Source organism: Neopsephotus bourkii, unplaced genomic scaffold (assembly GCF_033783945.1).
Source record: "Neopsephotus bourkii isolate Nb327-2 ecotype Australia unplaced genomic scaffold, CSIRO-AGI_Nbou_v1 NB_196, whole genome shotgun sequence".
Taxonomy (NCBI): domain Eukaryota; kingdom Metazoa; phylum Chordata; class Aves; order Psittaciformes; family Psittacidae; genus Neopsephotus; species Neopsephotus bourkii.
In genome coordinates, this window is record NW_026900709.1 from 10,069,748 (window position 1) to 10,090,393 (window position 20,646).

At 38.3% G+C, this 20,646-nt stretch overlaps 1 protein-coding gene across 3 annotated transcripts in view; it reads left to right on the forward strand.

Annotated features, from left to right (window-relative positions):
- Positions 1-20,646, forward strand: part of PDE11A (phosphodiesterase 11A) — a 141,249-nt gene that overhangs the window by 79,240 nt on the left and 41,363 nt on the right. The gene's annotated exons all lie outside the window — the stretch shown is intronic.

Below are 20,646 nucleotides of genomic sequence, written 5' to 3' on the forward strand. Positions count from 1 at the left end.
CCTCGGAAACAGGGAAGGAGATCAGGGCTGTTGTGACCCCACGCTGCTGGCATTCCCTGCTGTGGCTCCTTGTGACCTATCTGGCTGAAAAATAGCTGTTTATTTTGACACTTGGCAGGCGGGCTGCAACCTGATCTCCACACCATGCAGATGGTTGTGGTCCAATGGGAAAGCCTTGGGTGACTTAGCAGAGCTGATACTGATGAGTTATGTGAGCTGAGGAAGGGCAGCTATTACTAATTAGTTATTAGTTGGTAGATTATTGCCCAAACACTGGCTGTGCCTATCACCAGGTAGTGATGCAGAGTTCTAAGGGTGTAATATATTGTCTCTCTCCATTGTACTCATTGGTGCAGTTACCCACCCTTTTGTGAGATGAAGAGTAGGTAACTGAATTACTGCTGCAATCATATATCTGTGAAGATTATTCCCACACTGGAGCCAGCAGAAAACACTTTTGTGTGCTTAATAAGTTATATGTTGCGCAAAGACCACTGAACACTGTGTGAGAGAGGGGGGAAAGAAAAGAATAAAGGGCCATATATATATATTTTTTTTTTTTTAAGGTTGAGGTTTTGTTTGGTTTGGGTTTGTTATTTTCTGGGTGGTTTGGTGGTGTGTTATTGTTGCTTGGTTTGGTTTGCTGGTTTGATTGTTTGGTTGTTTTTTTTTTTAGTTTACCTTAGAATAAGCACCTGTAATACAGCTTCTACGATTGTTAGGATTCATCCAATATTTTCTACATACCAGAGGGCCATACTTCTTGGTTGCTTTCAAACATTGAAAGATAATTCTCCGTCATGGACTGTGGAGTTGAAATAAGAGCCTGCTATGTTACCCTTTGGACCTAGATACTAGATGAGGAGCTGTTCTACTTGTTTTTGCAGGTGTTTCCATTAATAGATTTGTTGGTCTCCAAGTAGGGAATGTCGTCTTGTTATTCTGAAGGCCTGTAACTATCCCTTTAATGGCTAACGACAAGGTAAAGGGAACTGAAAAGCATTTATTCATTAGTAACCCTGATAGATACAATTTTATACAGAAGATAAATGAGAAAATGAGAAATAAAATCAATCTGTGCTTAAACTAAGCTGAGAGACTTTTCTAAGAAAAAATTTCCCTTATTATCCAGTTGACTCTCTTTCAGTTCCTGACAAAATGAGTGCCAGGTAGTCTGTGTTAGTGCTTTATGCCACCAGTTGTAAACAAAATAAACCCCAACAAAACCAGAGGGAGGACCAGTGTGTCTTGTGGGCCTTAGACAGAGAGCTCATCCCCAGAGAGGGCCATCCATCTGTGTGATAAAATTGCTTCTGTCTCACCCCTCTGGCAGCCAGTCTCCCTGCTGAGGTCTCCTGGGGCATCCTACCCTGAAATCACTGCTCTTTTCTGTGTTTGTTATATTGTTATATTTTGTATAACTCCTTTGTTATATTAGGGTCATCTTCTAGACTTGACTGGCTAATAAACAATTCCTCCCTCTGGGGGTCTTTGGGGCTAAACCTGTCCCCTCTCCTTTTGGTGATTTATTGGCAGATGTCAGAGGAAATGTCTGTTACAATTTACCTGTTGTTCTGGTTCAGTCAGAATAGTAACAGACTCACATGACAGAAACATCTAAATGAAAGTAATGCCAGCAGCTCACTACTGTCTCTTGAATGACACAGGACCTAATGGTAGTTAATGACTTTGGAGTGACAATATATTTGAGTTGATAACTTTTCAACATACTATCCTAAACATACCACTACTGGACCCCAGAAGCATGGGAATAATCACGTATTCTTCCCTTTTTTTTTTTCTAAGTTGTTTATTTCCTTCTTTGTCATATTATGTCTTTAGAATATTAATATATTTCTTATCCATTCATTTTTATTTGCCTAAGATATAAAGAGTATTCTGATGCAAAGTAAAAAATCGCAGGTGTACTTGAAGTTTACTTTTCCTCTGGCTTTTACCAGCAAATTGTTTTACTGCATTGTAGAAAGCATGGCATGACTAGTTAAAGTTGATTTTTTGCTAGAAATTTTGTCAGTAATTTCCTACTGTTATTGAGTGAGTTCACAAATACACAAACTCACAAGTATACCTGGTATCTTTTTAAGAATTAAACATAATCACTGTGAGGAAAGTTCTGAAAATCAATAATATTTATGTTCCTATTAATTCTGCTTAAGAATGTCTGAAATAAAAACCCTCACCTTAACAAGAAACCCTTAAAAAATTAATACCTTTCTCCAGATGCTGGGATGGGAGAAAGTGCAGAGCACCAGTGGTTCTGGAGCTCAAAAAAAGGGAAGCTCACAGTATGGAGCACTGAAACATAAGTGTATGATGATGAGCCATGTCATGCAATTGGCTTACTCCCTCTCTGATTTTTACAACTGTCTAAAACCAAAGCAGCAACATAAATTCAAGTTGAACAGTGGTTTTGCACATTTTTGTAAGGGATCCCACTTCTGGTGGTACTAGGGTAGAGCTTTCACTAATAATCTGAAAGCCAAATTTAAAACTACCTGTATGACTAGAAATTGTTCTATTAGTGAATTAATGGAGTTTTTTCACAGAAGAGAATCCAATTATGTGAATTACTGTAAAAGTTCATGTCACCAGTCCTTTTCGTTATTTGCATTAAAGCTTTTGGGATTCATTAACATTTAGGGTAGCAGGCACACATTTATCTGGAAGCCAGTGCCAGCGGAAACAACATGAGACTCTGACACAGGTGCTGTGGCAGGTGCTGGTCTGCTGACCTGGCTGGAGACACCCATTTGGTTCACTGCCTGTGCTCAGGGGAAGTGGGAATGGAAAATTCATGCCCCTAACCCAGTAAGTTTGTTTTAGTGGTCAGAGAGGGGGCTTAGCCCTTGGGTTAGACACAAGTGGATCTGCAGAGATCTGGATTCAGAGCCTGAACAAATTGCTTTGTCTCTGTAGCTGATGATCTGGCCCTGGGAGGGTAATATGAAGTTTTTCATCAATTTCATCAGGATGGTGCTCTCTTCAGCTTTGGCATTTTGCAAAATTGCATAGTAATGATCCCTCTGCCACCTTCCATCTATTTAGTCATGGCAGTCAGTCTTTAGTATTGTGTTTTCTGATAGAGCAATATCTCTGGAAAAGTATAAATTTAAGATCCAGTCCTCTCTTCATGCCAGCTTAAAATATAGGTTAAATGAAAGCTTGAGTTGTCACACAGTGTAAAATGAGTCCTTCTTCCTGAGAATGGGTAGGTTTTAAAATGTGGAAAAACATAGAATCTTAATTGGTAGAGTTTTAATAACAGGTAATTGAATTGGAGTTAATTATTAATCAGAATTAGTTGTGGGGTGGCTACCATTATTTCTGCATTTGGGATATGAACTGTACTTCCAGTTTCTAGGAAAGATGTGGATTTTGTGAATGATTTATAGGATTAAACCAACAGAAACAAAACCATACGATCTCTAGTAAATATTGTACTTAAGACTCTGTTGCTGGATGATCTTACATTTATTTGCTGCTAAATATTTTTCAACTTTTATTTTTTAAAATCTAGATTGTGATGGCTTAAAAAAAATTATATCTGGTATACTGCTAAGTTCATATAAGCTGCATTATATTTTTTAGGTTTTCTGATATGTGCTGCATTACTGTGATAGATGAATTTCTGATACTGTTGCTCTAGACATAGGGAGAAAAACTAAACTTTACTTTCCATGTGCATTTGCAAGTAAAACAAGAAAAAATCCATCTTGAGTGCAAACGTTTCTTTCTTACCTGAGAATGTCTCCCTGAAGCCTTGAGCCTGATTTATCGCAATGCTTCCCACTTTCATCTATGTAACTACATTAAATTCAAACTCAGTTTTGGCAAGATAAGCAGAAGTAATGCAACAATGAACCATACATATATCAATATTCAGTTGTGAGGATTTTTTAAATTAGAAATAAGTATGATTTTAAAAAATGTGGCAATGCAGTTTTCTCTTGTATTTTAGACTTAAAAGACAACTTCATTATCTCCATTGTGTACTAGCACTAGTGTTTAGCTATAAACATTTGATTACTGAAATAGAAAAATGTAAAGCTAGTGGAGCCTGATTAATCCAAGATTGATACTGTCCTATGGCATTGTCCTGTGCCGTGTTTCTTCTCATAGAGATGCAAGCTCTGTAAGCCTAAAAATAGTCGTCTTTTAGACAAGTATAGAAAGCCAAGATACATGAGTAAAGAACGCAGAATTGTGTCCAGGACAGGATATTTATAGTGAGAGTTACAGACTTCTGAGGCAGTAATGAGCAAGTCCTGTGACTTAGCAAGCTGTCCCACAAACACATCACCTTTAAATTTAACTAATATAGTTTCCAAACAGAATATGTAAACACTGTCCTATTATGGGTAATACAAAAAAAGCTATTTTAAAAAGCTAACGTAAATGTGCAGCTGTGAATGGTATAAGCCAGATCAATATTTAATGACTATGATGCATTATTTATAGCCCTGTGAGAGATTCCCTTTTTTAGGTCAAACAGCACACGAGAGAGCCACACAACAGAAAATAATGTATCACCTGCTTTACAGAATCTTTGATTCAAAATGTAGTGTGAATAACAATTCCTCTATTTCTCAGTTCCATAGCCTGAGGTATGGCTAGTTAAGAGCTACCTCGATATAGGGAGGCTTTTGTGTGACTCTTAAAAACTCAGGCACTTATGATAAATAATGATGGAAAGAGTTGAACCAAAAAAGGAACCCACTTTTAGAGCTGCTGCTGTATACAGCAGTGTAAACAGCTGAATCCTTGAAAGATGGTGGATCTAAGTGAATTTGATACTTGGAGTGAGTTACATGTATGATATAAGATGAATTTGTTATTCATGTTTCTGCTGTTGCAATTTTATGCCCACTTTTAAATGCAAAAGGGTGGGCAGCACAATGAAAAATTGAATTTTATATATATATTTTATCTCCAATCTCTGTAAGAGTTGATTGGGAGAGCATTCCTAGGCTGTCATTCTTAATTGTGATGCCCTCTTTCAATTTAGAACTATCTTTGTTAGTTTTATATTTGAGTAATCAAATAATTTGTAGTGATTTACAGTAATTACATTATAGTCTTCCTCAGTAATTAAATTTGAGAAAGGCAAGCTGATTTGGACCACTTATGGAATATTTCCATTTAAATAAATGTAGCTAGAAGATGACGTTCTTACGCACTGATGACACTGCTGTTTCAATCTCTCTGGTAACGTGGGTTTACGACGGACCGAAGGCACCTAATCACACTGCAGTCAGTATTGCAAGCCATGGTCCCAGACACGCATAGGGTGTAACATGTACAGGTCTTTAGAGATCTACAGTTCTATGTAAGTGCATGAAGTTATTCATGTGCTTAAGGATTTTTCAGATTGTCCTCCATGGTGAGTCACAGACTCCTGGACACCTCTTTGGCTGTCATAGGAGTGGCTGTGCTTGCACTGAGCTTTTCCACAGTGCTATTCCAGCTGCTCAAGTTCCACTGAAAGTAGCAACAATGGGAAAATTAGGAGAAACCTTGAGGGTAAACAGGGCTTAAGTGTTAATATTGAGCTGTGCTCCCTTTAGAAAAATACACATGTTCACAAGATGCAAAACAATTTTCTCTGCTTTTCCACGTGCACTGTCCGCGTAAGACCTAAAGCAGTTTTTCATAATTCATGAAACTGAGGTCTTTATTGTGTTTCATTATTTCATACACTTACATGTGCCTATGTCTTCAGTTGTCATGGAAACAAGAAGTCAGGAACACACTGCATACACATTGGAAATTATTAAAAATAATAAATAATGATTAGAAATAAAATACTGTGGGGTTTATGATAGCTTCTGAAGTGCAAGGCTGTCATCTGTTGACAACAGGCTAGTGCTCTGTAGTTCAAAGATATATAAAACTAAAATATTATTTCTAATTTCAGTGAAGAAGGAATGGCATGAAGAAGAGAAGTAGGGAAAGATTGTTCATGGTATTTTCTCATACAGTGTTTAAGTTTAGAGGCATTAAATGAAATTAGCAGAGTACATATTTAAATCTGACTAAAAATCTCTCTTCAGTAAACATGTAGTTAATCTATATGGCCTACCACCTTAGATCTTAATGAGTTTAAAGTGGTGAATTAACAGAAGGAAAAATCAAATGAAGACTGTTCTATGAAGACAGTCATCTCTGCCTTAGGAAATCTCTGAAGTGCAACTCACTGTACCCAAGAGGAATGCACCAAGGAGATATGTTTTCTCAGTTCAAATAGTCTTCCTTGCTCTTGGTTATTCTCAAAACTAAGGTACAAGGCTTAGGAAGGACCTTTGGTCTGCAACAATAGGACTATTCTTTCCTTATTAATCAGTGCCTTCCAACAGCACTGCTAGGGAAAAAAAATAGGAAACTACATTCTTTACATCACTTTTATCATCCCGAAAAGCAACCATGCCTTTTCTGTTTAAAATGAAGAAAAATGTGACTTAATCATTGCTGTCATAAATCTCAGAAATTGCAGATAGCAGGGTTTCATGAAAACTCCTGCGTTTGCTGAATTATTTGCTCTATTATGAGCTGTTTCTTTTCCTTTCTCAACCAGCTGCCCCTGGAAGCATTTCTGTATTGTCCTGCTAAGCTATTTTTCAGCTCCTTGTCTCAGTGCTGGGACCTGTGATGTGATTCTCAGGTGCACTTCTAATACAACAGCCCTCCTCATAGAGATATTATTGCTGTCATGAAACCTGTTCCAGTGTGATAGGTTTTATTGAGAATAAAGCATATAAAAGAGCAATATGAAAGTTCATGGAAGAAGTGAGGGTTTTTTGCTTTAATTTCTTCCATGAGGCATTTTGTCATAAATAAAGTGGGATGACTTCAGTGTGTCAGAGGCATGAGAAGCACCTGTTCATGAATTACTTCTGTAGCTGTCATACTAGACTAATGTCATTATAGTGTCTACCCTCTAGGGATATTTAATAGAAAAAAATAATGGGAATTCTGAATTTGCTTTCAAAACATTTAAACATTCAATTTTGTTTAAATTTCAGCATTTGAAATTACTGTCTTCATAGTTGATCAAGACAAGATTAAATTGCTGCAAAGGGTTGCTGAAAGAATTCCTCTTGTATTTCTAAAATGACCACATTTATTATTTCCAGGTGAAAACATAGAGCTCTGAGAGTAAAATGTTCCCTTCCCTCCAGGAAGATGAAATATGAATCTTCCAGGATGTGGTGGAAGGAGAGTTTACAAGGAGCAATTCAATCTGGTGAGGCTCAGGCACTGAGATGTTCTCTGAAGAGGCTAGCACTCTTTATTGGCTACAGTGGGGTAAAGGAAGGCTATAGCAATCATGAGGAGTACATCCACCTCATGTGCCCACTGTTGTCTAACTAGGCAAGTTCCTTGCCCTTGTCTTGTTATATCATTTGGGCAGGGCACTTCTCTGTGATTTGGTTTCCCATCTACAAAGAGGGGATAGAAACATTAAAACATCTCTATGAAAGCTTCCAACATTTCTGCTTTCTGACTCCAGAAGATTTGTAAGATGCAATTGTATTACATTTGTATGATAAGGCTGCACAAAACTAGTTTATTTTGTAGTGTAGGAGATAAGTAAATCTTTTTTCAAAAAAGTCTTTCTCTTGAGGATCTGTATGTGATTTGAGAGAGTTAAGGCAAAAGAAAGAAAGGTATGGCCTGGAAGCTGGATAAAGCCCACAGTTTAACCATATATCTATGCCCAGACATTTTTTTTCTGTTTATCCATGAGTTTAGCACAGGTCAATAAATTAATGTTTTAAAGGGGTAGTCTTCATTTAGCAAGGAATAGATTCTGGTCTGTGGGTTACGTCAGAGCAAGAGCATAATGTGTATGTCAATAATTAATTTCCTGTGGGTTTTTTTTTAATATGGAAAAGCAAAATATATTTATTCTTCAGTGTTTATGCTGTAGCAGAAGAATTTCTGAGTACATTCACACTCTAAGCTATAAAGAAGGGAGTTTAAGGGTTAGGATTTTATAAAAAGTAAAAATCAACACTGATATTCTGACTGCAGAGTAAAGACACACAGTAATTAGAAATGTTAAATAATAAATTACTAAGATCGGCTACTTCATAGCTAGAACAGAGCTTAAATCTCCTTGTTAAATACCTTAAAAACTAATAAACTTCAAGCACTGAAAATAACAGAAAATTAAAATTCTACGCATGGTCAAAACTGGTGTTTATACCACTTTTTAAAAAAAACCCTTCTTCTGTAAAGCTGAAATAGATTTAAATTTTAAGAATTTCTCATGTATTCTAATTTTTTTTGCAGTACTAAAACAACAGTCTAAGTAGCTTAAAATGTTACTGAGTTATTGCTTTTAATAGTGGCGGTTTTTCAGTTTCTTAGTAATTATGCACACTAATACAGTGGTACTTCAACAACAGAAATTTTCAGCAGAGGATAAGAACAAAATTATGGTTATTAATTTACCTATACTTAAAAAAAGCGTGCTGCTTCTTGGCGCCTCTCAAATAGTGGATTTTGTTATTTACATGGGAAGTTTTCTATTTTGTCCATCTGTTTTTATGTCCAAAACCACAATTAGTTTGGGAGAATGCTTAGAAAAAGAAATTGGAAATGGCAATTGTTGGGGGCAGAGTACTGCTCACAAGTGAAGGTAAGATGATTTATTATCCAACAGACCTGTTGTCTGTCCTTCAATCTGATCAGTCATTGTACTCCACAAGAATCTCTTGTCAGCTGGAAAGCACTGAGGAGTAAATACAGTTTAACATTGCTACGCTATTTAGCCAACGACCATGCAAAAAGTGATAAGGCATAGAATACATTTAAAATGTCACGCAAGCCTGAGGAATATCTGATGAATGATATAAAAAAAGAATCAACACTTGTCAAATGATAAAGTAGCGTATTTCAGTCAGTGACAGACATGGGAATTTATGTTTGGAAAGGTTTCCAAAGAGGAAGAAAAGTCTATCTAGCAGAGATTTTGTGTGCTTAAATTTGATCAGAATGACTTAAAATATTGGGCTACTTCAGCGAATGATGGTCCTCTCATTCTTCACTGTGGGTTTATCATGGCTCTTTTGCCATTAGTGAGGAGCAGATTATTCTCCATAGAGGTGATGGAATTCCCTGGGACTAGCCCTGTATGTGACAGCTGACTCTTCTGAGACCTGCATGGCCCAGTAAGACCTCGGTATGTTTGTTTTAACTCATGGAAGAAAGAATTCTTCCAGTAGATCAAAAAGAATGGCATATTATTTCACATTATTCTTTGTCTGTGCTTGGATTCCTTTTGTAGCCCCAGCAGGCTGACAGCTGTAACTGGGAGTTTTCTGCTTAAAAATTATCAAGGTTTTAGTTTTTTGTTGTTGGTTTGTTTTGTTGTTGGGTTTTTTTTAAGCAATCTTTATTTGGATACAATTTTTCTATTTAATTATCTATAGTTGGCATTAATATAAATTTTAATTTTAGAATTAAACAAGTTCCTTTGTAGTTGTACTGATTTTTTTTTTAAATCAGGGAAAGAAAATAGATTTTCCCTACCTTATACCCTACAAAAGGAAAAAAATACTTTGGTTATTTCTGCCTCTATCCAGTGTTCTGGCTGTAAACGGTTGTCATAAATGTCTACTGGTATTGATTGAAAATTATTAATAGCAGGGTTTCTATAGGTGGGTTTGTGGGGTTTTTTTACAAAATAATTTACAAAAGGAACCATAAATGCCCCCCACAGGAAGAAGGCAGTGTCCTTTAAAGGCTTTTGACATTGCCAAAGAGTTTAATATTGGAGCTAGAACCTTTTTATAATTAAAACTCCCAAAATTAAAGAATGAGAAGTAGATGAGAAATATTTTTCTGAGATGAATCCGTTTGGCCACTGGGTGCCATCCTTGCTCCACTTTAAGGCTGATTGCCTAGCAGCATTTCTGCTGAGCTATAAAATCCTGAAATAGTGCAATTTCACACCATCGTAACGTCTGTGTGTGTGCATGCAGTAGAATATGTTAGCAGTACAGGCATGTGTCCTGTTTGCGTGAGTCACCCAGGAGCCTTGGGAGAAATATCTTCATGAGTTCAGCCATGTTACACCCACAGTCTCAAATCTCGCTAGTTTGGGGGCTTTCTTGCATTCTTCCATCAGCTGGTAAGAATGGAGCTGTGATGACAGACCTGTTCCCACACAGAAGTGTGTGAAAGACCATGTTCCTGTACACTATTAACTTAGGCTACGGGATAGCTACATGGATGCACACTTGTTTTCTAGATAGTTCACATATGGGGTGTATGGGCCCGTGGCATCCAACCAAAACTGTATCTAGCATATATAAAAAGTATTTGTGATTACAGTGTTCTACAGGTTATTTATTACACTGTTTTGTTGTCTGACTGGGGGAGGGATTCATCTATTGTTTCAGTCTCAAAAGTCTCTCTTAGTCTAGGCAAAATCCCAGGCAGAGTAGATGTAATTTCTAACAGATAAATCCTGTGAGTAGTTCTCCAGTTCTGCATTTTCAGTCTTCCAAATTTAAAGTGTAAACACTTCAAATGTATAAGAAATGGACTTTATCAATTCTCTTTCTTGCTGCAACAGTATAGAAAATGTGCAGCTTGTAGGCCAGGCAAAACCAGGAAACTGAATATTTTATGAGTTCATTTCTGTGAAGTGTGCTTGTGCTTTGCAACAAGCTACACCCAGCTCTGAACATTCAGAAAAGCTGAGAGCATCAGAGCTCAGTGTTTCCCAGCACCTTTGTGATCCCCCTGCTCATGGAGCATCCTGTTCGGCGCACTTAAATGTAACTCAACTGAACTTGCTTTCTGTGCTGCCATGCAACAGTGTGTGTTTTGTTTCAGGCATACCGCAGGTCTATAGGTACGCACAAAAAGACGCCCACCCCAAACCAACAAAAATATGTTTCTATTTATGGCCTTCCTAAACTCTACTGTTAAACTGACTCCAGGTATTTTCTTGTGTTAGCAGCACTTTCTCTGAAGGAGAGCTGTTGCTGTGGGTGATGGCAAGGAAAGGCTGTTAAGTGGCATAATCGGAGCAATAGCAAACTCATGGCTAGCTGTGGCAAGACCTGGTCTGTGGGTAGTGGTTGCCCCAGGGTCGCATAGTAGCGACCCAGGGAAGACACTGGTGAGCCGGGTGCTGTGTGGCACAGTAATGCAGTCCCAACAGTGTCCCATATCCAGCTCCTTGCTTGGTTCATTTCTCACTTGTCTGCACATTGACTGCCTCTCTGAGTCAATGGTGATTGAGGTATCTGTGCACCCCACAGCTTTGTGCCACGCATGGACAATCCTCAGTGTCCCTAAAATGGAGTTACCAGAGAGACCACTGAGATTCATACTTCCTCAGCTGATGCTGCAGCCCGTCTGCATCACTGTCTAAGCATAAGATGTTCTATTCAAAATATTGATTTGGCAGATGCAGGTATCCAGGAGAAAAGGCACAGTTGTAAGTCAAATATCGCAAGAGTATTTTCATAGAGACTAGTTAATGTGTATTACAAGCTATTAAGAAGCTTATGAATGACAAGAAAAGTATTTATGGCTGTGTTGCAGCCTTTCACTTCAAAATAACAATAAATGAAAGCAACTATTGTTTAAAGAAAAATTATAATGCTAGTAAGATGTAGGTAGTAAGTAAAGAGCTAAATAAATAGAAAATTCAAGTGCCTATCATTTGTTTTTGTTGAAAGAGGGGGATCTGTGAATTTTATCTTTTGTCAGAAAATACAAATGATTAGGCTGTGAGTTGTGCAGCTCTGTGGGTTGGATGCTCAGGGGGATGAAAGGTGCTGTGGAGGGTGTACATTCTGCAGTGGGGAGAAGTGTTGGGCTCTGTGTTCACAGTCGGCTCTGCCTTGCACAGGATAAGCCTTTTGGCTTCTTAAACTGCAGCAACATGAAGCTCTGATTTTTTGGAGAATGCACTTTTGGCCAGTCTGATTGCTGGGAGCGATTTATGAATTCAGAATAGGATAAGTGGATTTATTTTAAACCTGCAATCAGAATTTAATGAAAACAAAGGAGAAAAAGACAAAGATAAAACATGTTTTAAGGATAATCACTGCAATGTTCTCTAGTTTTTCTGTAAATGTATGTTGTAAGTTTGAAGGTGTTTTTAATGTTATATATTGTCTCCCTGACACTGCTGTGCTATAGCTGTCACTCTTGCAGATCTGAAATAGGACTTTCCCCCCAGTGGAGCAGTAGCCCACTCATATATTTGCATAACTTTCACCATCAGTCACTGTATTGCCAGCCTGTTTTGGTGGCCAGCAGGATCACCATTGCTGTCTGTGCACTTCTGCTGCACCGCCACAGTGCACCGTGGCTGCACATGCCCTATAGTCCTGCAGAGCTGGGGTTCAGTGAGTGCTGCTGGCGTACACTGGGGTAGGAAAAGGTGATGTAATAGCACTGCACATGCCACTGTGGCACTGGTGGGGCTTTGAGGGCTTACTGGTTCTTTTATACTTTTTTTGTAGTGTCTGTTCTTGGCAGCACCTTCACTTTTTGTTCTCATTCATGCTCTTTCACGCTCTTTCACACCAGGTGTCCAACTGGGCATAAGTTAGGCTGTTTACCACCAAAAAAGCCAGGGTCATCCTGTGCCTTCACATCCTCTGTGAGAGACCTGGCTCTGTTCCTTCCACCCTTAACCAGGTTATTACTCTTCTGAGTCTTCGGGGAAGCAGTTAGTCTTCCCTCCCCTTCCTAGGCAGTCTTCTTGAGGAAAAGGCTCCCTTGTAAGTGTCTTCCCTCATCCTCCCAAATTTATAGGCATGATGGGGTCAGTCTGCATTACCCATTCTGCTCTTCATGGGAGCAACAAATCTGACTTTCTGCCTACCAAATCTAAGTAAGGCTGTTGTGGGAAATGGCAGCCTGCATGCCTCACACTTTTGTATCACGGAGAAATGCTTGCCCTAGGTTTGCTGCTTGTGTTTATTTAAAATTCTGGGACAGAGACTGAATAGACCCTTTTGTATGAGCTTCTCATCTGTACCAATGGTCATAAAAAGTCGACAGTTGCTAGCCTGTAGTATGTGACACACTGGTTATTTCCTAATCACCATAAGCCAAGAAGACGTGAACACTCCCCTGCGCGCCTCGGGAGATCATTGTGTCGAATGTGCATGCCCTGTAAAACTCCAGTCCTGGGCTTCTGTGGTTATGGACTTTGGCCTTAAGTATAATAGATTCTCAGACCATTAATTGCTTCTATTTTATGTCTCTGTTCTTTTAAAATCAAAATTTCTTGTTCCTTTTATAGGCTGCCATATATTTTGTTTCTGTGTACTAGGGAAAAACTCTAACATCAAGGATTGGCTTTTAGCAACATAATTAATGTATTTTGTGTCCTTTCTACTACAGTTTGCAACAAAATTTTCAATGCAGTAATTCTATCTCTGAAATTTATTTATTCCTTTTGATGGGTCCCAATTTCAGGAAGCGGCATGTCCACACAGGACTGATTGACTGATCAGAAACATTCAAAATACTTCCAGCTTCTTAGCTGTAATTCCGGGCGTATCTTTGGAAATAGCATGCGTAATACTGTAATGACATGTACTTCCCTAACCCTTTTAAAAATAAAATTATAAGAAAAATCCTTTGCTCAGGCATATATAGCTTCATCCCAAAAGCAGAAAGTAAATACCATATTTTTGTCCTAAGCATGATAAAAAAAATTCCTAAATGCTATATTTGATAATGATATATAGCTTAGTGGCTACTTTTCTTGTCTTAATAGAAGCAACAGAATAAACAGGTTTCCTAATGCCACGAAGTTTCTCCTTTAGTTAAAGCAAATACCGGTATTCATACTAAGCAGTAGCTATGTTTAGTAAATGTTCAAACCAAATACAACATTTTGAACCAAGACTAAATGCAGCTTTCTTTGTTCCACATTTCATGTCTAAATTACACATTACACTGTTAATTTGCTGGTTGCAGATGAAGCAGTGTACACCGCATGTATGTGCTTCAGCTGCAGATTTTGAAGGTGGATGCAAAACAGCAATATTCTCATTTTAGAGATGCAAAGCTTTAACTAAAGAAATTAATGACCTTTTCAGCAAAGTAGGCTCAGACACCTACTGTGGGACTTTGGGCAGAGTTTAGGCATTGGGTTTTACAATTGCAGCTCTCTGCCTATCTGCTGGGTTACTCTGAAGACTTTTAAAATATATAAATCCTGTTCCAGGGACTGTTGATGTTTTTTGCATCTGAACAGTTGGTGGATAAAACATTCACAGATACTAGCACAGAGAACCAGGGAATGTGGTAGATCTGACAGTGGCAAAGTGTGTTTACATGGGGCAGTGTGAGGTTTCCTTATGTCATGTTTTTGTCCAGCTGCTTTCAGACGAGTCCACAGCCCCGCTCCTTTCTCACTGCAGTCTCCAGTTGTAGTTGTTAGAGTATCCCTTCATACAGTGACCTCATTCAGAGGACTGGAATCGGTGAAAGCTGTTGAAGTACAAATAAAGTCGAGGGTGAAGTTCTGGCCTTGCTTGAGTGAGGGCACTGGACTGGCTGGTCTCAAGAGCTCTATTCCAACCTAAATGATTCCCTGATTCGCGACTTAATTTCTGAAGCCAGCAGCAATGCTACCGTGATAGTCACATTAAAAATCCAGATGAGAATACATGTGCACATGATAAGTCTCCACCACACCCATTCCCTTTTAGTGTAAATATTTTAAAATTCCCTTTAAATGGCATGATCCTGCAGTTGGTCATTGGAAAAGAGGCACTAACTCAGCATTGTGAAGGGCAGAGAGACGCCATCCAGTCTTCAGTGGCCTTTAAGGGCAGGGCTACTCTAGCATTAAAACATCTCCGAACTGAAACTTTTGATTCTTTCCACTTTAGAGAAAGAAATATGTCAAACTGGAACATAATGGGCTTTGGTTTTCCATGGCTATGAAGTGCAAAATTTGTCTACTACTGCTAACAACTGACTATAAAGATGTGTTTTAAAAGATGCCTGTGTTACTATAAAAGTCAGTTGGAGAAACCCTCTAAGACTCAATTTGGAGTTTTAGAAAGCAGCATTCTTTATTGGCAGTGCTGGGCACGCACAGAATCATTTCACAAAGGTGAGCATACCCGATACTTGCTGACAGCAGCTATATATTTAGCCTGCTCATGCATATTCATAGCTTTTTCCAGGAACTTATTAGAATATTTGCATCCTAATTACGCATGCACTTTCTTGCTGAGTGGGGGTCTTCTTTGGTGATCATCAGTAGTCTTCCTCACTGTGTTTACTGAATGACTGCAGTGCTTGCACACACTTGCAGTTAGCAGTTGGTACATCCTTGCTTCTGTTCCAGTCCCACTCCATGCTGGGCGCCGCTCTGCTATCTTGAAGGCTGGCATCCTTGGTCTGATTTACTCTCTCCTTAGTTATCAGTCCCATGATGTTGCTTCCCCCATCAGCTGATCATTCCTTTCTCTGTGTGTTAGTAAGTTAGAACAGTTTGTATTATTCTACTATGTTAAAGGCACACACACTATTGTTAGTTTAAGATTTAAGGTTACACCTGCGGCTACAAGTATAAGCAAATATTTTAGGGGGCTTTATTCAGGAAAAGAACCCTTTACAAGTAAAAATGTTTGCCATCAGAAAATACTGTCTCCAAAGTGGTTTCATAGAAGATTAAGTGAGAGATAAGAAAGTCATCACATTTAAATATTCTCCATTTTGATGCTTTCCGTGCAGTTTTAGATGATCAGCCTTGAAGGTTTTTCAGTTCCTAATCTTCTGAGAGAGACTGTGAGAGAAGAGATGCTTGGAAGGGTGGTCTTATTTTTTTTTGTGTATGTCATGTTGTCTGAAACTTGTTTCACTATAGAGTACAAATGAGGTCAGATCCTGACCTGCTATTGAAATAGTATGTGTACTCCTGACTTAGACAGTGCCCCCGGGAGTTAAGAGGCATACCATATTGATTTGCCAGTCTTCTGCTGCATCGGAACATATATTTCATGGGATATCTTTGTACGTGTTGTATATTTGAGTTACTTGTTACTTTTTTTTCCCATCAGTCTGGCAGTATTTTCTGAGTAGGAAACTTCGCTAACCCTCCATGTGTCATTGTCCATAGGGCTATATAAATGTGGTCTATGTTCAGCAGTGGAAATTATTGTTAGACAATAGTCCTGGTAGTGCATGGGGAAGAAGCTGTGCATACCAAATGACAAAATGTGCTCCTTTAATATTCTTTTTTAACAAAGCCATACTAATATACTTATCAGTAGGTTTTGAAATGCTTTCCTCACATAATAAGCACTAATGTCTTATCCACACAGGTCTTAAAACTGAAGTACAGACAGCTTAAGCTGACACAGCAAAGTAGGATTTCAGTTTTCTGTGTTTAGCTGGACTGCTTCCATTATAGTCAATGTTTTACCAGGAATGCTTTTCAAAGAGCTCACCAGTTTCCTTACATCTGATTTTATCACGTTATCAAATATGGATATAGAAAATTGTGAAAAATATGCTATTAGAAGAATTAGTGCAAAATCATTTAGTAAGCTTTCCCTTAAGTTTCAGTCAATCTGTGGAATGATATTTTTGTCCTGTGTTCCTAGTATCAAATGGGATCAAAAACTATTTTCATACATTGTGTAATGCTGAATTAAGTTATTACAATCAGACCCTTGAGCTATAGGTATCTTTTGTTTAAGAAACTCCTTGAACTGCCTATCAATGTGTGCCAATTTGTAGGAAATAAGGATGAAACAAGATTATGGCAAGATGAGACAAAATGTAATCACCACCTTGAAATTTCTCTCTCTCCGACACTGACCCAGACTGTCTCATAAGTAAATTCTGCTATAGCACATTACTAAATATAAAAATTGCTATTTCATATCTGATGACGTGATACAGTTTTTCCCTACATAAGGAGTTATTTCTCTCTGACCATTTTTTATGCTGGCAGCATAATCTGCATAAGAGCAGAAGTCTCCCCTTTTCAATGTGTTGATTGCATTTGCTTCTTGATTGCTCTGTGTGTGTATATTATACTGCATTTTTCTGGCATACGTTTACCCATTAACATATACTCCCTAGAAGAAAAGTTGAGAATGAATGGTTATTCTTTTTGTTATTTAGCTGCATGCTAGTGATATAAACAGACCATTTTATACAACATATGTATTATATGTATTTCTAATAGCATGAAATAGTTGTGTTCAGCAGCACTAAGATCTAAGCATCAAACAGTAGCTTTTACTTCAAGTATTTAGCCTTGCCAAGTTTCCATAAAACCTTGACTCTCTAGTTTCCTAAAGTTTTCCCTAGGCTTTGTTCATCCACAGCAGCCCAAATGGTCGTTAATGACATATGGCCCTTTCAGGGTGGCAGATATAAAGTAAGGCTCAACCAGTCACTCATCTCCTAGCTGTTCACATACACCAAGCAGCCTGTGAAGCAATTTACATGATAGGAAGGGCAGTGAGGAAAGGAGAATCTGTCTCCAATCCTGAACTGAGTATGTAAGTGCTTTTCCCCCCTCCTGTATCCAACCCACCCCATGCACATCTGAATATGGGGTACCTACAGACTTTGTTCTTACGCTGTCATTCAGGGCATGACATCCTTTTTTTCAAGCTGCCTACAAGTGGTGATAGTTTCCCAGTCTGGTAACCGCTGAGTTTGTACTTCATTAGGCAAGACCGGTTCTCTCCCATGCATGGTGTTTGTGGCTCCTTTCAAGACAAATTTTTGCTTTAGTACCAGAGGGTATGGAGAAATGACAAGAGGAGGCACGTCCGGCTTTAATTTACCATAAAAGCACAGAACAGTCATGTGAAGTTTTTTTTAAGGATAAAGAGTGTCAAAATTGCTTAGTCCACAGGGAGAGAAGACTTCAGAGTATAATGTTCTTAATTGTTTCTAGAAAGGGGAAATTGAACTTTAAAATGTTCAAAAGGAAGCAAATCTTTTAAGTGATTTCAAATCACTGGGGGGCTTTAAAAAGTAATTTCACTGTAACTTGAATTTTAATTGTCTGCTCCTTTCTCTTACTGTCATGGTGTTTTCATCCCGCCTGTTTTCCTGGAAGAGAGTATTGTTATTACTGTTTATTTTAAGAAATCCCTGGAATTTGTCCTGCAGTGCAACAAAATTTCAGGGATGGATATGTTTTAATATTCTGTACTATGAATATTTTTTATATCTTTGCAATTAAAAAAAATGAAGTTTTAATGACTCTTCTATAAACCCTGGGCTGCTGCATTTCTAGCATAAGAAGCTGAGGACAGACAATGCCAGGTGCATCCAGAATATTGCTGCAGCCCCACATCATATAATTTTTTTAACATTATTCAAATTAGTCTCAACACTCATAATTCTGTTGTTTCCTTTATTGCTGTTGTAAAGCAAATGGTTCTTTTATACAAATGTTATCTTCTGGCTATTAATTCAGCAGTTATTTTGGATGATGGCACTCCTGTTAAATTTAGGAATGTAAAACCTCATAAATATTTAAATGTTTCAAACTGACATGGGAAGAAATTGTTTTTGACTTGTTTTGTTAATATCCTGTTGCTCAGTTCATAATAGATTTGGGATATATTGTTATTTCTCCACTGTTTGAAAAAGGGAAAGACAATTGTAGTTGAGCAACTCCTTCAAGTGTTCTCCCTGAATTGTAACAGACTGGTAAAAGTGTTTGCTTCCAGTAAAAAGCCAGGAAAATATTTGTTTTCTTTTAAGAGGGGAAAAAAATGTGACAAATTTAATTAGAGCCCACTTCAAAGTGAATGAAAATGCAGCAGTAAGTTTGTAAAGCTACTTTCAATAAAACAGGTTCCAGCAGGTCTACCTACAATCAGGTCCTTCCCATTCAGCATCTTTGTTATTTAAACTTATTTCTAAGGACCAAACAAGATTGACAAACATGTTTCTTCCCTCAGAGACATTCTATGAAGAGCACGTTTACTATGCAAAGAGTGCACTCATAGACTAAATATTAGCATGCACCTCGAGTACCCCCCAAAGCTCTGAAGAATAACTGAATGATAAAAAAGTCACCATTTTTGCAAGACCGCTAAAGGTCTGGACATCACAGTCCCTGGGCCCAGGCTCCTCTTTCACAGCTAACCATGTTTTCTTTCTTTTTTTGCCTCAGAAGTAAACACATAGCTCACATCTTAAAGGGTGTTAAGGTGTAACTCCTGTTGGGATCATCTAGAAGGATTACAAATATTAAATATATATATAAAAAGATGCTGAATTGATTCAACCTGGATAGGTACGCTTGCTGACAAAGTCAGTATGCATTTAACAAAGCTTACACCTCTGCCTGCATGCTCTAGAGGTGGTTCAGCTGTGTCCTGGGATGACACTTGACTTAATGATTTGATGTATTCCCTACGTCCATTAACCTCACTGGTGTAATACCACAACATTTTGTGGTATTGGAATGCTCTTACTGGGTGCTCATCAGCAAAGGCTTTTATTGTAGCTAATAAATATGTTAACACTGCTGTGTTAATACTGTTTTATGCCAGGTTTACATCAGTATAGTTAAACCAGCTTAATCTCTGCATGAAGTAATTATTGAGATGGCATTTTCCCTTTGGCCAGAGAAAGTGTTTTACGCATCGGTAACTTGGAGTTAGAATGCAGTATTTCAAAACACAGGTTTTCAAAAAGGAAAAACCACGTAAGGTGGTCACACAGAAGTTGCAACTGTGAAGCTGAACTTACAGATGCATGAACAAATTGGTATTTTATACAAGTGAGTAGCTGCATGTGCCACATCAGCTGAGTCCGTGAGATTTTAACTAGTTCAGCATGGTCCAGCTCATGGCCTGTGGGCCGGACGCAGCCTCTTTGTGATGTTTCTGTCTGACCCATCACCTTCTCACTGCGGGAGACAAGGAACAGATGCTCTGACAACAAATGCAGCCTCCTCCACCTGCCCTTTCTAGGGAGACGAGTGGCGCAAGGAAGGGCAAACAAGCCCATGAGGGATGTCAGCACCTCTGCCTGGCTCCTGCAGCTGCTGCCACTGGGCCAGCCACAACACATCTGTGTGCACAACTGTATGCATTAGCCACTCCTGCATACTCAACTGAGGTTTTGTGTACATGAAGAGCTCTTACAAACAGAACAAAAGTCTGCTGTTACATGGACAAAGCAAAATGTAAGGCTTTTGCTGCTGTTTGTTGGCTTACTACATAATCAACATATTGCAAATAAGTTTTGTTTTACTTTGAAAAGTATTTCTGCTAGATTTCTTGTATTACTCTGTTTTTTTGGTTCTACAAATGTGTAGTAAGCAGTATAAAGCAAAGGGCACTTTATACTTACAAATGTAAAGACATTTGGATGAAGAAATTCTGCAGAGCAGTATATTTACTTTGCATTTCTGAATGGTAGCAATTAAAATTCCCAGCTGCTGGCTGTCCAGATGTTTCTTGCATTACAGCATTGTAATTTGCATTGGAATATATTGCATTACTGCAGTAGCTGTAAAGTGGTCAGCTCTCACAGTCTAAACGCTATATATGGGCTCAAGTTGGAATGGTGAGCATATTTCCTGCTCACACCAGCTTCTTCTCCTTCCCACTGTTTCTCTGCTCGTTAGCTTGACAT